The sequence below is a fragment of the Triticum aestivum genome, chromosome 3D, assembly GCF_018294505.1.
Source record: "Triticum aestivum cultivar Chinese Spring chromosome 3D, IWGSC CS RefSeq v2.1, whole genome shotgun sequence".
NCBI classification, from domain to species: domain Eukaryota; kingdom Viridiplantae; phylum Streptophyta; class Magnoliopsida; order Poales; family Poaceae; genus Triticum; species Triticum aestivum.
This window is the reverse complement of record NC_057802.1, coordinates 397,208,106-397,226,112: the sequence shown is the minus strand read 5'-3', so window position 1 is coordinate 397,226,112 and position 18,007 is coordinate 397,208,106. Positions and strand designations below refer to the sequence as shown.

The 18,007-nt window shown below is 43.2% G+C and overlaps 1 long non-coding RNA gene across 5 annotated transcripts; it reads left to right on the top strand.

The window, feature by feature from the left end:
* The first annotated feature begins 3,032 nt into the window (after positions 1-3,032).
* LOC123079153 (uncharacterized) lies at positions 3,033-7,145 on the top strand. Of its 5 annotated transcripts, none has more exons than XR_006437867.1 (6): positions 3,033-3,516; positions 4,030-4,173; positions 4,492-4,643; positions 5,259-5,354; positions 6,238-6,527; positions 6,637-7,145. It is a non-coding gene; the product is annotated as an uncharacterized lncRNA (long non-coding RNA). The 5 variants fall into 5 exon arrangements; XR_006437870.1 differs by having other exon boundaries at positions 3,034-3,516; positions 6,249-6,527; positions 6,673-7,145; XR_006437869.1 differs by having other exon boundaries at positions 3,036-3,516; positions 6,261-6,527; positions 6,673-7,145.
* Positions 7,146-18,007: the final 10,862 nt, after the last annotated feature.

The following is an 18,007-nucleotide window of genomic DNA, read 5'->3' as shown; positions in this document are numbered from 1 at the left end:
TGGTTCGATGATGAGAAAGAGATTGGTTCTGATCGAGTGAGGATCACCGTGGTATCGAGGATACTGAGTTGTTGGATATTTGTGGTGTTATGCAAGAGTCAAGGGTAAAGATCAAGCTCCTTGTGGTCATGTAATGATTACTACGGTATTGTTAATACCAAGCTTGATTGGATCCTGAGATGATCGTGTGATGTCCGTGATGGTTACGAGGTAACCTGAACAGAGTAAGTTGGTGCATGATAACGTTATCATGTTTCATCATGTTTATATGTTCATACCATGCTCGTATTATTCTAGCTGTATCATGTTGTTCATGCCATGTTGTTTTGATAGTATAATGTTAATCCTGGTTAACCTGTAATTGCCATGCTGTTGTCTGTCTTGATTGCTTTGGTTGCCATGAGCTTGCAAGTACATTCAATGTACTGACCTGGCGTGTCATGCCAGTTTGCAGGTCATGCCGGATTTGATTGCTTGTTTGCCATGGATCCCTTGTTTGCGAGCTAGGATAAGCGTTCCAGCCAGAGTCCCTGCGGAGTGGAGTTCACCACCATCGTCGTTGTTCCGCTGCCAGTAGTTATTCCGCGGTTTCGTGTTGTTCTGCTGCTTGCATGGAGCAACCATGGCAGGCGTAGTGTCGCCGTGCCGATGTAATCCCCTTGTATCCATATAGCTTGTAAGAAAAAGCTGATTTGTTCTATGCTAAGCAGTGCTGTATTCCAGAAGACTTCTCCTCGATCTCTGGGCTGGAATACGGGGCGTTCCGGTTTCTCTGAGCCGGGGTGCCACAAGGCTTGGTATCAGAGTAGGTCTGCCTGTAGGACGCCATAGCCCGCGTGAGCGTAGAAAGCGGTAGTATAGAGCCCAGTGGTTTGTTGCACTTGATTCCTGTATTTGTTTGTTGCATAGCATGCATATAGATCATTATTTGGTCCCCAACGGTTTATCTTGCGAGTGTAGGTGGTATCAGTTTTGATCCACTACCTACACCCTTCCTCTTTGCATACCCGCTTTTCGGTGTTCGACGTCATCTTTGTCCCAGCAGAGTGATGCTCCGGTACCAAGTGTTCCAGACACCATTTGCAGGAGTTATGCTCGGATATCGCGTCGATATCTTTCCGCCACCCACCCATATTATTTCGGTGATAGACTTGTCTCTATCCCGAATCTTGCCATCCATCTCGTCCCTTCGACAACCCTTACTACTATTTGTTATCAGAAAAGGGCAGCCAACAAGCCTTGCTTTTCCTCCCCTATCTTGCCCTGTCATTCCATTCTTTGGACGTGTACGGTTCCCCTTCGTACGCTTGATGATGATGTGGTCATAACCTTTGTGTTCCACCACATAATCACCAAGTCCGTCCTTGCCTCCTTAATCATCCAATTGCAACTAGTGTTCAGCCAGCGCTTGGTGTAGCCTTGGTTACGCCAACTCCTTCCACATGCAGATTCACTTTTTGTGCACACCGCCATAGCATATTAGACCGTAATACCGGAGTTTCCGCGAGATTCGTGTGCTTAGGTGTGCATGCATATTATTGTGTGAGTAGAAGTAATATGTGATGTTGCTTGATTATTTATATTATTTGTATGCTTTGTGTGCTTTTGTTTTCGTTGTTTCTTTTGCTTCTTTCTTTGGGCCCTCGGTGTTACATATTTTCCCCTCATTAAAGTTGCTCGTCAACCGATGTTGGACCCAAAGAGTCAGCAAGGAATGCATATATTTGGAAATTCAGCTGAACAAAATGGAATTCTCTCAGCCGACCGCAGTAAAATGGGGAATGTCTGACCTTGATACTGATAATCAAGTTTGCATTAGTGTGCACTCCTCACAATAGTATGGATAATCAAGTCTCCCTCAGTGTGCACTCTTCATAGCAGAAATTATCAAATCAGCAAGAAGATAAATTGTGTGCAAGATCGACAGTATATCATATGTCAAAGGTATGATTCAGATGCAAGGTTTGATTCTTCTATGAGGATGATTTTGAAACTCGATATCACTGGAAGAAAGCAAGAATGTGCCATGTATTCAATGCACAGAAAGGAGGATAGTTCAGCAAACCCCTTTTCATACAAGTAATCCACAACAGAAATATTAAGATGGTGTGTGTATGTGGTAACCGGTCCACATATCACAATGAGAAGCTTCTGGTATAAGCAACCCAGTCCTCCCTCGCAAACTACCAGAAAAGCTTCCAAGGCAAGACTACTCAGTGCGCTATATGGATGACTTCCCGTGCAAAGTACCATGTCTTCTTCAGGAAGCAACCGCACAAATTTTCGGCATAAGGCACCGAGTCTTCCCTAGCAAGTCTTTAAGGGGGGAAGCTTCTGAAGCATGATACCCAGTCTTCCTCAGCAAGATAGTCTGTTGGATTCCAGCATAAGTCATCCAATCTCCTAAGTACGACATGGGATATTACACTGTGAGTTGGCAGCATTTGGTAGTGCATTCCAAGAGTCAGATCCGCAACAGTTTGGTCAGAAGCAAGAATCAGTCAGAAAACAAGTCTATCTCAGGAATTAAATTCTCATTTATATTGTGAGCATGCTGCCAAGCTCTTGCAAGTCAGTGGTACGATGGTGAAGGCAAGGTGAGAATCCGGAAATCTCACAAGTCATGCCAAAATAAAAAAGTCAGTTATACACCTCAGTGGTGATGCAAGAACCGACAAGTTTTGGAGAAAGACAACATGGGACAGCAAATTTTGTCAGTACTCAGAAAGGTCACTTGACTTATACCCGACAAGGTGATATCATTACTCTTGTCACCACCTAGAATGCCCGACAACAACAATGAGATGCATGCAAGTATGTGTGAACCTAGTACAGAGATGAATCTTTCCCTAATAATAAACCGGCGGTTGCTTCTGGTCGGCCGTCGTGGCAGTTTTTCAAAAAAGTCCCTGCGTTTCTGAGAATCCAACACGCAGTCCTATTTTAAGTGGGTATATCCGAGAAAACGTTTTGCTTTTGCATAAACACCCCTGCATTTGAGATTATTTAATCCGTGATCCTTATTTTTCTTTTTTTGCAGGGGGCGGACATGGCAGGGAGGGGAGGGGAGGCGACGCGGCGCTCCGGCGCCGCATCAAGCTGCGGCAGGGAGGCCGGAGCCACGCGCGGAGACGAAGGAGGAGAAAATTAAGAGGCATGGAGGAGAGGTGGGCGAGCGGGAAGGGCTGGGGCGTCGCCCACGACGTCGAGCTTGACGGCGGCCTTGCGGCGGCGCAGTCGGCGAGGACCTGTCGGATCTCGCAGGATCCGGTGGGATATGGAGCGCAGGCGGCGGATCTGGAAGGAAGGTGGCCGGAGCTTGGAACACGACGGCTGGCGGGCGCGTCATGGCCGACGCCGGTGAGAGAAGAGAGAGATGAGCGGGAGAGAAAAGAGAGGACGGGAAGAAGATGTGAGGCTAGAGGGAGAGAGAAGGGCGTGGTGGTCCTGCTGCTGCTCGCCGGTGGCTAGCCGGAGTTGCAGCCCCGCGCGTCACATGGTCATGCCAAGGCCCAGGTCATCTTGCGATTGCTGACCCGCTGCCTCTTTCTTTCCCTCTTACAGATGCATTCAGGTGTAGATTTTCAGTCTTGCAAATTAGAGATTTTGGTTGATACGTACATATTGGAATTTCCTTGCTATGCCGTGAACCTATGTAGCTTTACTAGTTCTGGGTACTACCTGTAGTTGGCGGCATTTTTTCTGAACTGTATTCAGTAAAGATTACTTTATCCATACGTTGTTGGCATAAAATTGATGCACAGCCTTGTGTTAGACTTTCTGCAATAGAAAACACTGCCCCAAATAAAAAATTCTTGCGGAGTTAGAGCAAACCCATACATCAGAGTCTTAGGTATTTTATTTTCAGGCCAAGTTATGCTTAATCTGAGCTATTTCTTACTCAGTTTGATCTAGGTTTCTATCAACTATTATCTTTCTTTTGAATTTCCCTCTGCGCGGATTTGTTTTCTGAGTTAAGTTGAGGTGAATGCAGCTGCTGGTCATACTTTAAACACATCTCAATTGCAGGAGTGCGACACCACCATCCTGTGCCACAAACCATACCAAGAATGATGAGTTATGGCTAGAGTTCATTTGATCCATCTGATAAAAATACCTATTGATGAATAAGCGTGAAAAGTAATCAACCACTCTTTCCGCAGTGGAATTCGGGTATGCCTGCTCCTCTATTTTTTTGACTATTGTTAGATTGGTTCATCCTGGTCTGACATTTTAATGAAGGTGTTGTTTCATTCCTCATACGATCTGGATAGCTTTCAATTGATTAGTTCTCTTTTTGGATTACTCTATATTAATTCCCTATGTATATCTTTATTATGTTCCTCAAGACTTTGGAATAAGACATTTATTTTGTAGATACCTTTCAATTGTTTAGTTATCCTTTTGGATTACTCTATATTAATTTCCTACCTATATCTTTATTATGTTCCTCAAGACTTTGGAGTAAGACGTTTATTTTGTTGATATTAGCTTCATGGGAATATGGTACCCTACGACGCAGGAAGACTACTGAAGATCAGTTCTAAATCTAATCAAGTCAAAGCTTCTCTATTGTCTGTACTGCAGCCATGATGATCGGAAGTTTAGGACAACATTGTAGTCAAGAAAAAGGAATGATCTTGGTAAGCTACACTCTTTCGATAATCTTACCCTTTTTTATTAGTTCTGTTTGTGCTTCAAAATATGCTTAATGGGCTAGAGACTGCACCTTTTCAGAAAGTTACAGTGTGTGCTATGTTTGCTGAACTTTTGACGGCAGTTCTTCAGGCAGGACCTTCGTCCCTTGATTTTAAGTTTAAACATCATTATATTTTGGACAAATGATGTGTTTACTGAATTGTCGTTGTTTAATTTTTGAAGTTATTCCATTCGTAATATTGCATTATAGATAGACAAAAATATATAGGTATTAATTTTTGATTACACATTATGGATTTGTGGGAAATTGAGTTGTTGCTTTTCTCGCTGTTGTTTATCTCAACAATGGTGAGGCTGGGAAAGCACATGCCTTTCTCTGTATTTTAGTTACTGTGTTAACTACTTTATACACAGCTTAGAAGCAGCAAGACCATAGATTGTTCTACTCAGCCGGTTAGCATCACCATAAATTTTAAGCAAATACAAAATATGTATTTGAAGATCAAAAGAGCTAATGTCCTGTGCAAATTCAAGATTAAAAGGTGTATTCAAGTGTAGATTAATTGGTTTTGATGTCCCTGTTGTGTGTGCGCGTGCAGGTTCCAAAGGCATCTGATTGAACTCAAGTGGAGGCCAAGGAGGTTCGGCTCTCGGATATGCCACCAATAACGATCGATGGTACCGACGTGAAGACTGTAAGTGCCCCCCCCCCCCCCCCTCACTCCTGATATATTGGTGCGAAACACACTGCATTTACATGGTAATTGCTAGGAACCCGTGCAAATTGCACAATTTGTTATACATGCTGCTTAAGTTGATCATCGTGTGACATGTTGTGTTGTTAATTGAACCTCAAGGATAGAGATGACACCTTACCGTTGCGTTAATTTTGATTCATGTCTGAAAGTTCATTAAAGTCTGTAGTGCTTCAAGTTTGAAAGTTGGTACAGTAATTTTGACAACTGACTCCTGCTGTAGTGCTTCAAGTCTTATTGCTTCCCTGTTTGATTCAAGGTTGAGATTGCGTATATCAAAATGAAACTGCTAATTATTAAGTTCCATATGCATTTTGTCTCACTTATCATCGATAGAAGACACTGAAAAGTAGTTCGCAAATAAGTGATGGGCGGGTCTCATTTATTTTCAAGAGGGCATCATGTTGACAAATAAGTGATTTACTATCTTATAGATTTTGTAATTTACAGTTACTCCACAAAGTTGGTGACTGTTGTTTGTACAGTGAGCTGATATAGAATGCTTCATCACACAAACTAAATCTGGCTGCATATTTACAGTATGGTGATGGTGGTTTTACACTGTCCTATAGATTTTGAATTTACAGTATGGTGATGGTGGATTTACACTGCCCTACAGATTTTGCAATTTATTGTAGTAGCTCCATATAGTGTGTCATTGTTGTTCGTACAGTGAATTCATATAGAATGCTTGATCACATGAATTTGTCTGAATGTATATCATAGTTTCCCGGTGTTTAATTTATAATACATTGATGATGGATTTATGGTCCTATGGCTTCTGTAAATTTTAGTTGTTCTTTTGAGACTGTTTCTTTTACAGTGAGATGATAGTGAATTTTCCAGTGGCCACCGCTTTTCTGAGATCACCATCACTACCTGGCACTCTGATTTTGCTATAACTGTTGTCCTCCTTATAGGTACTACACTTTCTCTTTCTACTTCTTTTGTTTCGCCATGTTTGTTACAGTTCATTGTGATTCTTTTATATTCATTGTACCTCTTCTTGTTTGCTGTTCTCGATGCTGCAACACTGGTAACTGAGAATCCGGCGACAATCAAATAGAAGTCGAAGAATTCTTGTCCTTCTCTTGTGTTGAACTCCATTTCCAGGTGCGGCATTATAATGCTCTCAGTGTTCATGACATTTCCTTCGTGTGCTACAGTATTTCCATTTTCCAAGCATTACCCTCTTCATTTAAATACTCATTTTCCTTTTCAGGTTGCCGTAACTGATGGTTATCCATGCTTTTTGCAGCTTCATTATTACTCTCTTTATGTTCCACACATGTGGCACATGGTCTGAAGTGTATGAATTTCCCCATAACATGATGGATCCTTCATCTTCAGCTAACTTGCAGCAATGCAGCAAGTGTATGCTTTTATTTATTTATTTTCTTCAGGAATTTTTGTTGCTGATGCAACCTGAATATGTGTTTACATATCAGTTTCTCTACTTGATGTTTCTTAATTACCTTGTCCAAGCTTAGATTGTCAAGAAGTCATACTTTCCAGGGATCTGAAGAAGCTGGATCAATACAAGCTTTATGTAGAGAAACTTTATGTAGCTTGCTGTCTTGCTGTACATTGTCTGAAGCTTTATGTAGCTTTGCTGTCTTGCTGTACGTTGCTGTAACTTACAGTTACAGGGTTGTACAGTCCTGTATCATCAAACTGGTTTTCTGTAGCATCTTGTCTGTCCTGGTAGTTGAGTAAGTTATTTTCTGTGAATTGTTCCTGTTTCAAGCAAATTCAGATCCTTGACAATGCCATGAGAATTTCAGGTTTTCTTCCATAAGTGTTGTGAAGAAAACAAAACTGTCAATAACCTGGAGAAGGTCGTGAGAGTACTGACGTGGCAGTGATGCTTTTTGAGCCCTTTCATTGCTTGCTCATGGATCATAGAGCGCATAGATCATACATGCATGTATTTCCAGTCAAGTTTTTATTTTCCATTTGTGTCAGATTGTTACTGGTTGGCATATTTGATAGAAGGCCAATTCAATTTCAGTCAATTGTAATTTGAAGTGTTCATTGTGTATGTGAAGTGTCTATGTCAAGCGAATTTGTTTGGGCCAAGCCCAAATAATGAAAAATACAAGAATAACGATTCCCAACCAAACAACAAACTTATATATCTAAAAAAACCAACATGGTTAAAATATTTTTATAATAAGTACATAGTTATATATATATATTCACACTTTTTAAAAACTGGTCAAAATTCCAAAAAGTTGTTCCATTTAAAAATATGCATTTAGAAATGTTCCAAAAAAACTCACTATTTTCTAAAAGATTTAATAAAGTATTTAAAAAAATGTGTTTTCTAAAAAGAAAAAAAGAAAACTGATTCAGAGACTATTCCATAACCTACTCTTCATCAATCAGAAGAATGCCAAGGTGGCTTCTTAATGAAAAAAACAATCGAGAAGCAATAATAAGTTCAACATTAATACAAACATTTATTGGAACTGAATATAAAAAATGGTGTGTAATGACAAATAACTTCATCAGGATTTTGCGGAGTCCAAGGTTTGCTGGGTGCGTCGTTTGGCGAACAAAGTTGCCCATCTTTTAGCTAAGGAAGGTTGTACGAATAAGATTTGTAAAATATGGTTCCATGTCCCACCGGCGTGTGTTATCACGCTGGTTAATAAATCACAGCGATTCCAACTAAAAAAAGAAATTGTACCTAATGACACATGGAGCAGGTTTGCAAGATTCCAAGCCCGTTGCAACGCATGGGCATTTGTACTAGTAAGGATAAAATCATGATTGCCGAAATATCGCACCCGACAGTACCTATGGTAATATGAAGAAGTAATATGACCAAGCTCTCTCAACCAAGGATCCAGACCCAAAAAACAATGACGAAGGAGCAAGACCAGTGGTGCAGGTATGAAAATGGTTGCATGAACCATATGGTGCAGGGACCCCGGACAGTCTAAGTCAGTATCGACCGCCATGGATATTCACCTAAGGGGTCTACTCAATTTTGGTACGCAACCCATATCCAGACAACCCGCTCAGTTAACCGCATATGCTCAAGTTTGTCGGTGTCGAATATCTGGGTTGTGAAGTCAGACCAAAGGTCGATTCAACAACTTGATTCCAGCGACTATGGTAAAGCATCACAGAGCCTACTATCCTCATGGATGGATACCGACAGAATGAATGATCGGTATGAGCAATAACAGTCTCGAAGCATGTGCCTTCACTTATGTAAATCACCAAAGGATAGCCTGTCTGGAACAAAAAATTTCCTCCAGAGCCACCGTCAGTCAAGGATGAGGATATTATCATATAAGATCATACCCCTTATGCTGGCCACGTCAGACGACAATCAAATATTTGGTATGAATCTGAGACTCAAGACAGTGGAGCCAGTCAGGATGATTCAGAAATTCCTGCGATAAGTCAGAATTTGTCAGGAAAACGGTTATGCCTCAGCACACTGTTTGGAACCCGAAGTACCTGCACTTAGTGGAGGAACCCAATGCAAGGAGTAAGAGCTTGGGTGTTCATCAGAAAAAAATCTGATCACCAATTCATGGAAGTTTGTCAGTACAGCCACAACAATCAGAAATCACTCTCGGATTAGTGAGACGGGCATATATTTCAGTCATGATAACTCGGCACACTTAGCTAAGTCAGCGGATACAGAAATAATTGGGGCCAGTATAAGCATGATCCTGTGAGGTAAGATCTGTCATGATGTGGATACAGTGAGGCAAACCACCCCAGAGCCAGTCAGGTAAGTCAGATGAAGAATTTAATGGGAACAATCAATAAAGGAAAAAAGGATACCCGAGTTGGAAACGGTCTCCTTAAGTCAGTATATGCATACTTGTTCCCTGAGCAACCAAATCTCGAGGACGAGATTTCTTTAAGGGGGGAATAGTTGTCACAACCTAATTTTTGGCCCTTTCTTTTTCTTTTGTTTCTCTGCGATTTTTGCTTGAGTTTTCTTTTTCCGTGGCTATGTGGTCTGGAAACTGAAGAAGATGCTCTCTTCTTTCTTTCCAGAGTGGCTTGTCATCGTTAAACCTTTCCCAAGACCTTGCCATTTTCATCGTAGCCCAACCCCAATATTCTTTTGCTAGGGAATATTCATTTTTCTATTAAAGGAATAACCTTGTTGCCCTAGGTTGTGAAGCAACCTATATTTCTATCACTCCCAAAATTCCCAAATAAGTCTCATAAATTGTTTGGGTCATATCTTCCTCAAATATGGAAAAATATTTCATTTTCCATGTTCCTCATGCTCAATTAATTCCTCTCCTATTCTGTCCTAAATGGCAGTTCGTGAAGCAAATGCCATTTACCTTTGCCCAATTGACCTCAGACTTTTTGGACACCTTTTCATGTCCAAATCATTGCCTCATGCCAAAATTCAACATAATTTGCCTTGTGAATATTCCTGAGCAAAATTTCAAAGTTCCTGTCTGAGGGAATTGTTTGTGAAGGAAGTACTAGCTAGGTTAACCCAATTGAGTTAAATTTTTGCATGGTTCTTTATATTATCAAATACAAAGCTCTCCACAAGATTTGAGCTCATGCAATGCATCCATGTAGCACAGCTTCAAATCTTTGTTTCTGTCCAAATTTTCAGTTAGTGAGGCAAGTACATTTTATATTGCTCCATTATTGCTGAACATTTTCCAGGGCCTTCTCCTACCTATATAACCTATCTCCACAAGATTTGGGCTCATTTCATCATGCCATTTTCCCTCAGGATATTTCCTAAGTTTCTGTCTAGAGAAGTGTTGTATGAAGGAAGTACCATTTTGGCTTGGCCAAATAGCATGAAAATTTTATGGCACTGTCATCTGCCCAAATACTCCTTCCATGATCATTTTCATCCCAATTCATCACTCCTAGTGAGTTCTTCCTGTTTATAATTCTGGACCAGATTAAGTAGTTGTAAAGCAACTATATTAATTATTGGTCCAATTCATCTCAAAATTAACAAGACTATAGTCCTTCCTAACCTAAACACGCCAGACAACACATTTGGCCCTTAGCCTTTATCTGTTGATCACAGTGGTATGATCAAGTTTGATACAGCAAACTTCAGAGCTCACTTACCATTTAAGAACAGAGCCTCTCATCGAGCTACCACCGTAGTTGAAACCTCCCCTGGTAGAACTCCCCCCTAGACAACAATTTCCAGCCATTTGGCTCTTCTTGACGCCAGCTCAGGCGGTGACCACAGGTCATGCCAGCCAAACGCGCGCTCTGGCGCCTCTGTCCTCTTCTCCCGCTCTCTGCTCGGCGTCTCAGTGAGCACGGGCATGTCCCCTAGCTTCCTCTCGTCGTGACCGTCCTCCTGGAGCCATCTCCCTCTCCGAAATCCTCTCCGTCGGTGATCGTCACCGCGCGCCCACGGGTGACCTGTAGCCGACAACGCATTTATGGCGTTCGGTCGCTTCTTCCTCCTGTGCCCTCGACCCCTTCTGCCCCGTGAGCTCCGCGTCTCGTCCGCTCCCCCCTCGTCGCGTTCCCGTGCCTCCCCGCGACCGATGAGCATCGCTAAAGCATTGGCCGGACCTCCGCGGCGGCACCCGAGCCCGTACCCCTCACCCCGCCTATTTAAGCCCCTCCCCGCGGCTCCCGAGCACCCCATCCTTTGCAGAACATCACCAACAGCCTCCCCGTCCTCTCCCCGGAGCTCGAGCCGCCCTCCTTGCCTTGGTTGGCCGCCATGGCCGCCTCGGTCCTTCCCCTAAATTAGTTCGAAGCCGAGCTCTTATTCCCCTCTAGCCACCACCACTAGACCCCCAGTCTCTAGCGCATCTCCCCCACCTCTCAGTTCATCGTCAGGCCGACCAAAGCCTCATCCCCAATTCCGGCCGATGGCCTCTTCCGCCGCCCTCCTAGCCACCACGGCCCCAGTCCTCCTCGGCGGCCGTGCCTGGCCTAGGCGGGTGCGGCTCCCTCTCATGCGCGCTCCGGTGGTCCGAGCTCCACCGGAGGCGGCCGGAGTCGGCCGGACAAGCATCGGCGCCGCGCTTCTCCCTTTGCATCGCGGGAGAGCGGGGGTAGAAAGAAGGAGCCAGGCCAGGTGGTCCCCACCTCCACGCGGGCCCTGCCCGTCAGCCTCTCAGCGTTGATCCCGCCACTGCCCACGTGGATAAGTGGAAGCGTACTCCCGAAAGTACGTTTTCCCGTGGAGGAAGTGTATTTCGGAGCTCTTAAGCTGTAAGTGCGCTTTCCCAGTTCTAAAAACGTATTTTCGCTTAAGGCATTTTCTCTTTTCTCACTCACGGGCCTGTTTGTAGAAATCTTTTTACAGATTGGTCCCTGGACTTCGTCGGGCTATTACTTTTTGCTCGAGACTCCGAATGAGGTGAATCCAACGCCCACATCTTCGTCTCGTCGAGCCCGTTCCGTTAATATAATTTTCACTATGGTTTGACACTATTAAAATGACCTTTTTGCCCTTGCCCCTAATCAGCCCCCTTCGAGAGAGAATCTTTTCTGACGAATCTTTCTACGGCTTCACCGCACTTCTCCCCGAAGCCTTGTTCATCCCTAGGCAATCCACAACCACCATTTGCATGATAGCCATGCAACAACATTGGTTTTCAACTTGAATCTTTAATAACTACCGTCGTTATTTTGGTTATGCTTATGGATCAGTGATTACCGTCATGCTATGTTTTCTTGCACTCTGTTGTCATGTTCTACCTGCTAGTATTACTTTCTTATTGGCCATGCTTGGTAGTAGTACATGTTGGGTTGGTCATGTTCTTCGGTGCATGACTGTCGTCGGTTACCGAGTACCGGTGATATGCATTGTTCCTTGTTGTTAGTTGGTTAAGTGTTTACTCGGTTATGTTATTGATGTGTCCTTGCATGGTATTTATTGTTGATGCTAGTGGTCATGTTATGCTATGAGTAGTGTTGTACTTGTGATATTCATGCTTGTCATTATGCCATGATCAGTTGGATATGATTCATTGTTGATATGGTTGATAGCTATGTTGCACCCCCATGCTTATGTGATATCATACTCATGCTTTGTAATTGCATCATGTTATTTTATCATGGCTCAGCACATTGCATTCAACTTTAACCGGATTAAATTGAACTTGAACAACTGTTGGCTGAGTCATGGTGCCACCATATCGAGCTGACCAGTGCAACCACATTTGCCTTTTATGGGGAGGTCCTAACTGGGTCTATTGTCATGCCTCTCGCCGGTGCCTCCAACGAGGGAAGGGTATGCGCGGGCGCTACCTTGGACAGGTAGGACGGCATAAGCCTTGTGTGCCCGTAGTTTTTCTAGCCGGCTTGTCCCCGTTTGGGACCGTTTTTGTTTTGCCACGACGATGGCCGTTGATGCCTTTGGTAGGCACGGGGCCACCCAGGACTTATCCCAGAAGGGAGTTGGTCAGAGTGGCCGGGTGATACGTCCATTTTGCATCATGCTTTTATATTGATATTTATTGCATTATGGGCTGTTATTACACATTATGTCACAATACTTATGCCTATTCTCTCTTATTTTACATGGTTTACATAAAGAGGGAGAATGCCGGCAGCTGGAATTCTGGGCTGGAAAAGGAGCAAATATTAGATACCTATTCTGCACAACTCCAAAAGTCCTGAAACTCCACGGAAGTTGTTTTTGGAAATAATAAAAAATATTGAGCGGAAGAAATACTAGAGGGGACCCACACCCTGGGCACGAAGGTGGGGGGCACGCCCCCTTGCCTCGTGGGCCCCCTGTTGGCCGTCCGATGCCCATCTTCTGCTATATGAAGTCTTTCGTCCGAGAAAAATCATAAGCAAGCTTTCGGAACGAGACTCCGCCGCCACGAGGCGGAACCTTGGCGGAACCAATCTAGGGCTCTGGCGGAGCTGTTCTGCCGGGGACACTTCCCTCCGGGAGGGGGAAATCATCGCCATCGTCATCACCAACGCTCCTCTCATCAGGAGGGGGCCAATCTCCATCAACATCTTCACCAGCACCATCTCCTCTCAAACCCTAGTTCATCTCTTGTATCCAATTCTTGTCTCTAAGTCTGGGATTGGTACCTGTAGGTTGCTAGTAGTGTTGATTACTCCTTGTAGTTGATGCTAGTTGGTTTATTTGGTGGAAGATCATATGTTCAGATCCTATATGCATATTAATACCCCTCTGATTATGAACATGAATATGCTTTGTGAGTAGTTACGTTTGTTCCTGAGGACATGGGAGAAGTCTCGCTATTAGTAGTCATGTGAATTTGGTATTTGTTCGATATTTTGATGAGATGTATGTTGTCTCTCCTCTAGTGGTGTCATGTGAACGTCGACTACATGACACTTCACCATTATTTGGGCCTAGAGGAAGGCATTGGGAAGTAATAAGTAGATGATGGGTTGCTAGAGTGACAGAAGCTTAAACCCTAGTTTATGCGTTGCTTCGTAAGGGGCTGATTTGGATCCATATGTTTCATGCTATGGTTAGGTTTACCTTAATACTTCTTTTGTAGTTGCGGATGCTTGCAATAGGAGTTAATCATAAGTGGGATGCTTGTCCAAGTAAGGACAGCACCCAAGCACCGGTCCACCCACATATCAAATTATCAAAGTACCGAACGCGAATCATATGAACGTGATGAAAACTAGCTTGGCGATAATTCCCATGTGTCCTCGGGAGCGACTTTTCTCTATATAAGAGTTTGTCCAGGCTTGTCCTTTGCTACAAAAAGGATTGGGCCACCTTGCTGCACTTTATTTACTTTTGTTACTTGTTGCTTGTTACAAATTATCTTATCACAAAACTATCTGTTACCTATAATTTCAGTGCTTGCAGAGAATACCTTGCTGAAAACCGCTTATCATTCCTTCTGCTCCTCATTGGGTTCGACACTCTTACTTATCGAAAGGACTACGATAGATCCCCTATACTTGTGGGTCATCAAGACTCTTTTCTGGCGCCGTTGCCAGGGAGTGAAGCGCCTTTGGTAGGTGGAATTTGGTAAGGAAAAATTTATATAGTGTGCTGAAATTTACTGTCACTTGTTACTATGGAAAGTAATCCTCTGAGGGGCTTGTTCGAGGTATCTTCACCCGACCAGTAGAGCAAAGAGTTGCTGCTCAACCTACTGAACCTACTGAAAATGAAAATGTCTACTTTGAAATTCCTTCGGGTATGATAGAAAAACTGCTAGCTAATCCTTTTGCAGGAGATGGAACATTACATCCTGATGAGCACCTAATCTATGTGGAGGAAGTTTGTGGATTATTTAAGCTTGCAAGTATGCCTGATGATGTTATCAAGAAGAAGGTCTTCCTTTTATCTTTGAAGGGAGATGCATTGACATGGTATAGGCTATGTGATGATATGGGATCATGGAACTACAAACGATTGAAATTGGAATTTATCAGAAGTTTTATCCTATGCATCTTGTTCATCGTGATCGTAATTATATATATAATTTTTGGCCTCGCGAAGGAGAAAGCATCGCTCAAGCTTGGGGGAGGCTTAAATCAATGTTATATTCATGCCCCAATCATGAGCTCTCAAGATAAATGATTATTCAAAAATTTTATGCTCTGCTTTCTGACAAGAATCGCACCATGCTCGATACTTCTTGTACTGGGTCTTTTATGATGAAGATTGTTGAATTCAAATGGGATTTATTGGAAAGAATTAAACGCAACTCTGAAGATTGGGACCTCGACGAAGGTAAGGAGCCAGGTATAACACCTAAGTTTGATTGTGTTAAATCTTTTATGGATACCGATGTTTTCCATAAATTTAGCACTAAATATGGACTTGACTCTGAGATAGTAGCTTCTTTCTGTGAATCTTTTGCTGCTCACGTTGATCTCCCTAAGGAGAAGTGATTTAAATATCATCCTCCCATAGAAGTTAAAGTAGTTGCACCTATTAAAGTTGAAGAAAAGACACTTATAATGATCCTATTGTTCCTACTGCTTATGTTGAGAAACCACCTTTCCCTTTTAGAATAAAGGATCATGCTAAAGCTTCAGCTATGGTTCGTAAAAGAAATATTAGAACTTATACACCTCCTGAAAAAGTTAAAGTTGAGCCTAATATTGCTATTGTTAAAGATCTCTTTGCTGATAATATTAATGGGCATGTTATTTATTTCTGCGATGAGACTGCTAGAATTGCTAAACCTTGTGCTAAAGATAAACATAGACCTGTGGTAGGCATGCCTGTTATTTCTGTTAAAATAGGAGATCATTGTTATCATGGCTTATGTGACATGGGTGCTAGTGCTAGTGCAATACCTATTGATTTATACAAAGAAATTATGCATGAAATTGCACCTACTGAGTTAGAAGAAATTGATGTTACCATTAAACTTCCCAATAGAGATACTATTTCACCAATTGGGATTGTTAGAGATGTTGAAGTCTTGTGTGGGAAAACTAAATATCCTGTTGATTTTCTTGTTCTTGGTTCTCCACAAGATAGCTTTTGTCCCATTATATTTGGTAGACCCTGTTGGAGATCGTTGCAGAAATTAAAAAATTTCTACGCATCACCAAGAACAATCTATGGAGTCTTCTAGCAACGAGAGGGAAAAGAGTGCATCTACATACCCTTGTAGATCGCGCGCGGAAGCGTTCAAGAGAACGGGGTTGATGGAGTCATACTCGTCGTGATCCAAATCACCGATGATCCTAGCGCCGAACGGACGGCACCTCCGCGTTCAACACACGTACGGAGCGGGGACGTCTCCTCCTTCTTGATCCAGCAAGGGGGGAGGAGAAGTTGATGGAGATCCAGTAGCACGACGGCGTGGTGGTGGAAGTAGCGGGATCCCGGCAGGGCTTCGCCAAGCGCAAGCGGGGAGGAAGAGGTGTCACGGGAGGGAGGGAGGCGCCAGGGCTTGGGGTGCTGCTCCCATGCGCCTCCCCACTATATATAGGGGTGGAGGGGGCTGGTTTCTTGCCCTCCGAGTCCATTGGGGCGTTGGCAAAGGTGGGGGAAAGAAATCCCATCATTTCCCTTCCCCACCGATTGTTATCCCCCTTTTTTACGGATCTTGATCTTATCCCTTCGGGATATGATCTTATTCCTTCTAAGGTGGGATCTTGGTGCGCCTTGACCAGGGGTTTGGGGCCTTGCCCCCACTACCCACGTTCATGTGGGTCCCCCCATGCAGGTGGGCCCCACTTCGGTACCTTCTAGAACCTTCCCGGTACAATACCGAAAAATCTCGAACATTTTCCGGTGGCCAAAATAGGACTTCCCATATATAAATCTTTACCTCTGGACCAATCCGGAACTCCTCGTGATGTCCGGGATCTCATCCGGGACTCCGAACAACTTTCGGTTAACCGCATACTAATATCTCTACAACTCTAGCGTCACCGAACCTTAAGTGTGTAGACCCTACGGGTTCGGGAGACATGCAGACATGACCGAGAAGACTCTCCGGTCAATAACCAACAGCGGGATCTGGATACCCATGTAGGCTCCCACATGTTCCACGATGATCTCATCGGATGAACCACGATGTTGAGGATTCAATCAATCCCGTATACAATTCCCTTTGTCAATCGGTACGTTACTTGCCCGAGATTCCATCGTCGGTATCCCAATACCTTGTTCAATCTCGTTACCGGCAAGTCACTTTACTCGTACCGTAATGCATGATCCCATGACCAAACACTTGGTCACATTGAGCTCATTATGATGATGCATTACCGAGTGGGCCCAGAGATACCTCTCCGTCATACGGAGTGACAAATCCCAGTCTTGGTTCGTGCCAACCCAACAGACACTTTCGGAGATACCCGTAGTGCACCTTTATAGCCACCCAGTTACGTTGTGACGTTTGGCACACCCAAAGCACTCCTATGGTATCCGGGAGTTGCACAATCTCATGGTCTAAGGAAATGATACTTGACATTTGGAAAAGCTCTAGCAAACGAACTACACAATCTTGTGCTATGCTTAGGATTGGGTCTTGTCTATCACATCATTCTCCTAATGATGTGATCCCGTTATCAATGACATCCAATGTCCATAGTCAGGAAACCATGACTATCTGTTGATCAACGAGCTAGTCAACTAGAGGCTCACTAGGGACATGTTGTGGTCTATGTATTCACACATGTATTACGATTTCCGGATAACACAATTATAGCATGAACAATAGACAATTATCATGAACAAGGAAATATAATAATAACCATTTTATTATTGCCTCTAGGGCATATTTCCAACAGACCCTTCTTAAACACTGTTAATGCTAAGATAGACTGCGAAAAGGATGTTGTGACTATTGGTTTAGGTGATATGTCTCATGAGTTTAACTTTTCTAAATTTCGTAGACAACACCATGAAGAGGAATTGCCTAGTAAAGATGAAATTATTGGTCTTGCTTCTATTGCCGTACCTCCTAGTGATCCTTTAGAACAATATTTGCTAGACTATGAAAATGATATGTTTATTAAAGAAAGAAGGGAAATAGATGAAGTGTTCTTTAAACAGGGACCTATTCTGAAACACAACTTGCCTGTTGAAATCCTAGGGGATCCTCCTCCACCCAAGGGTGATCCCGTGTTTGAGCTTAAACCATTGCCTGATACTCTTAAATATGCTTATCTTGATGAAA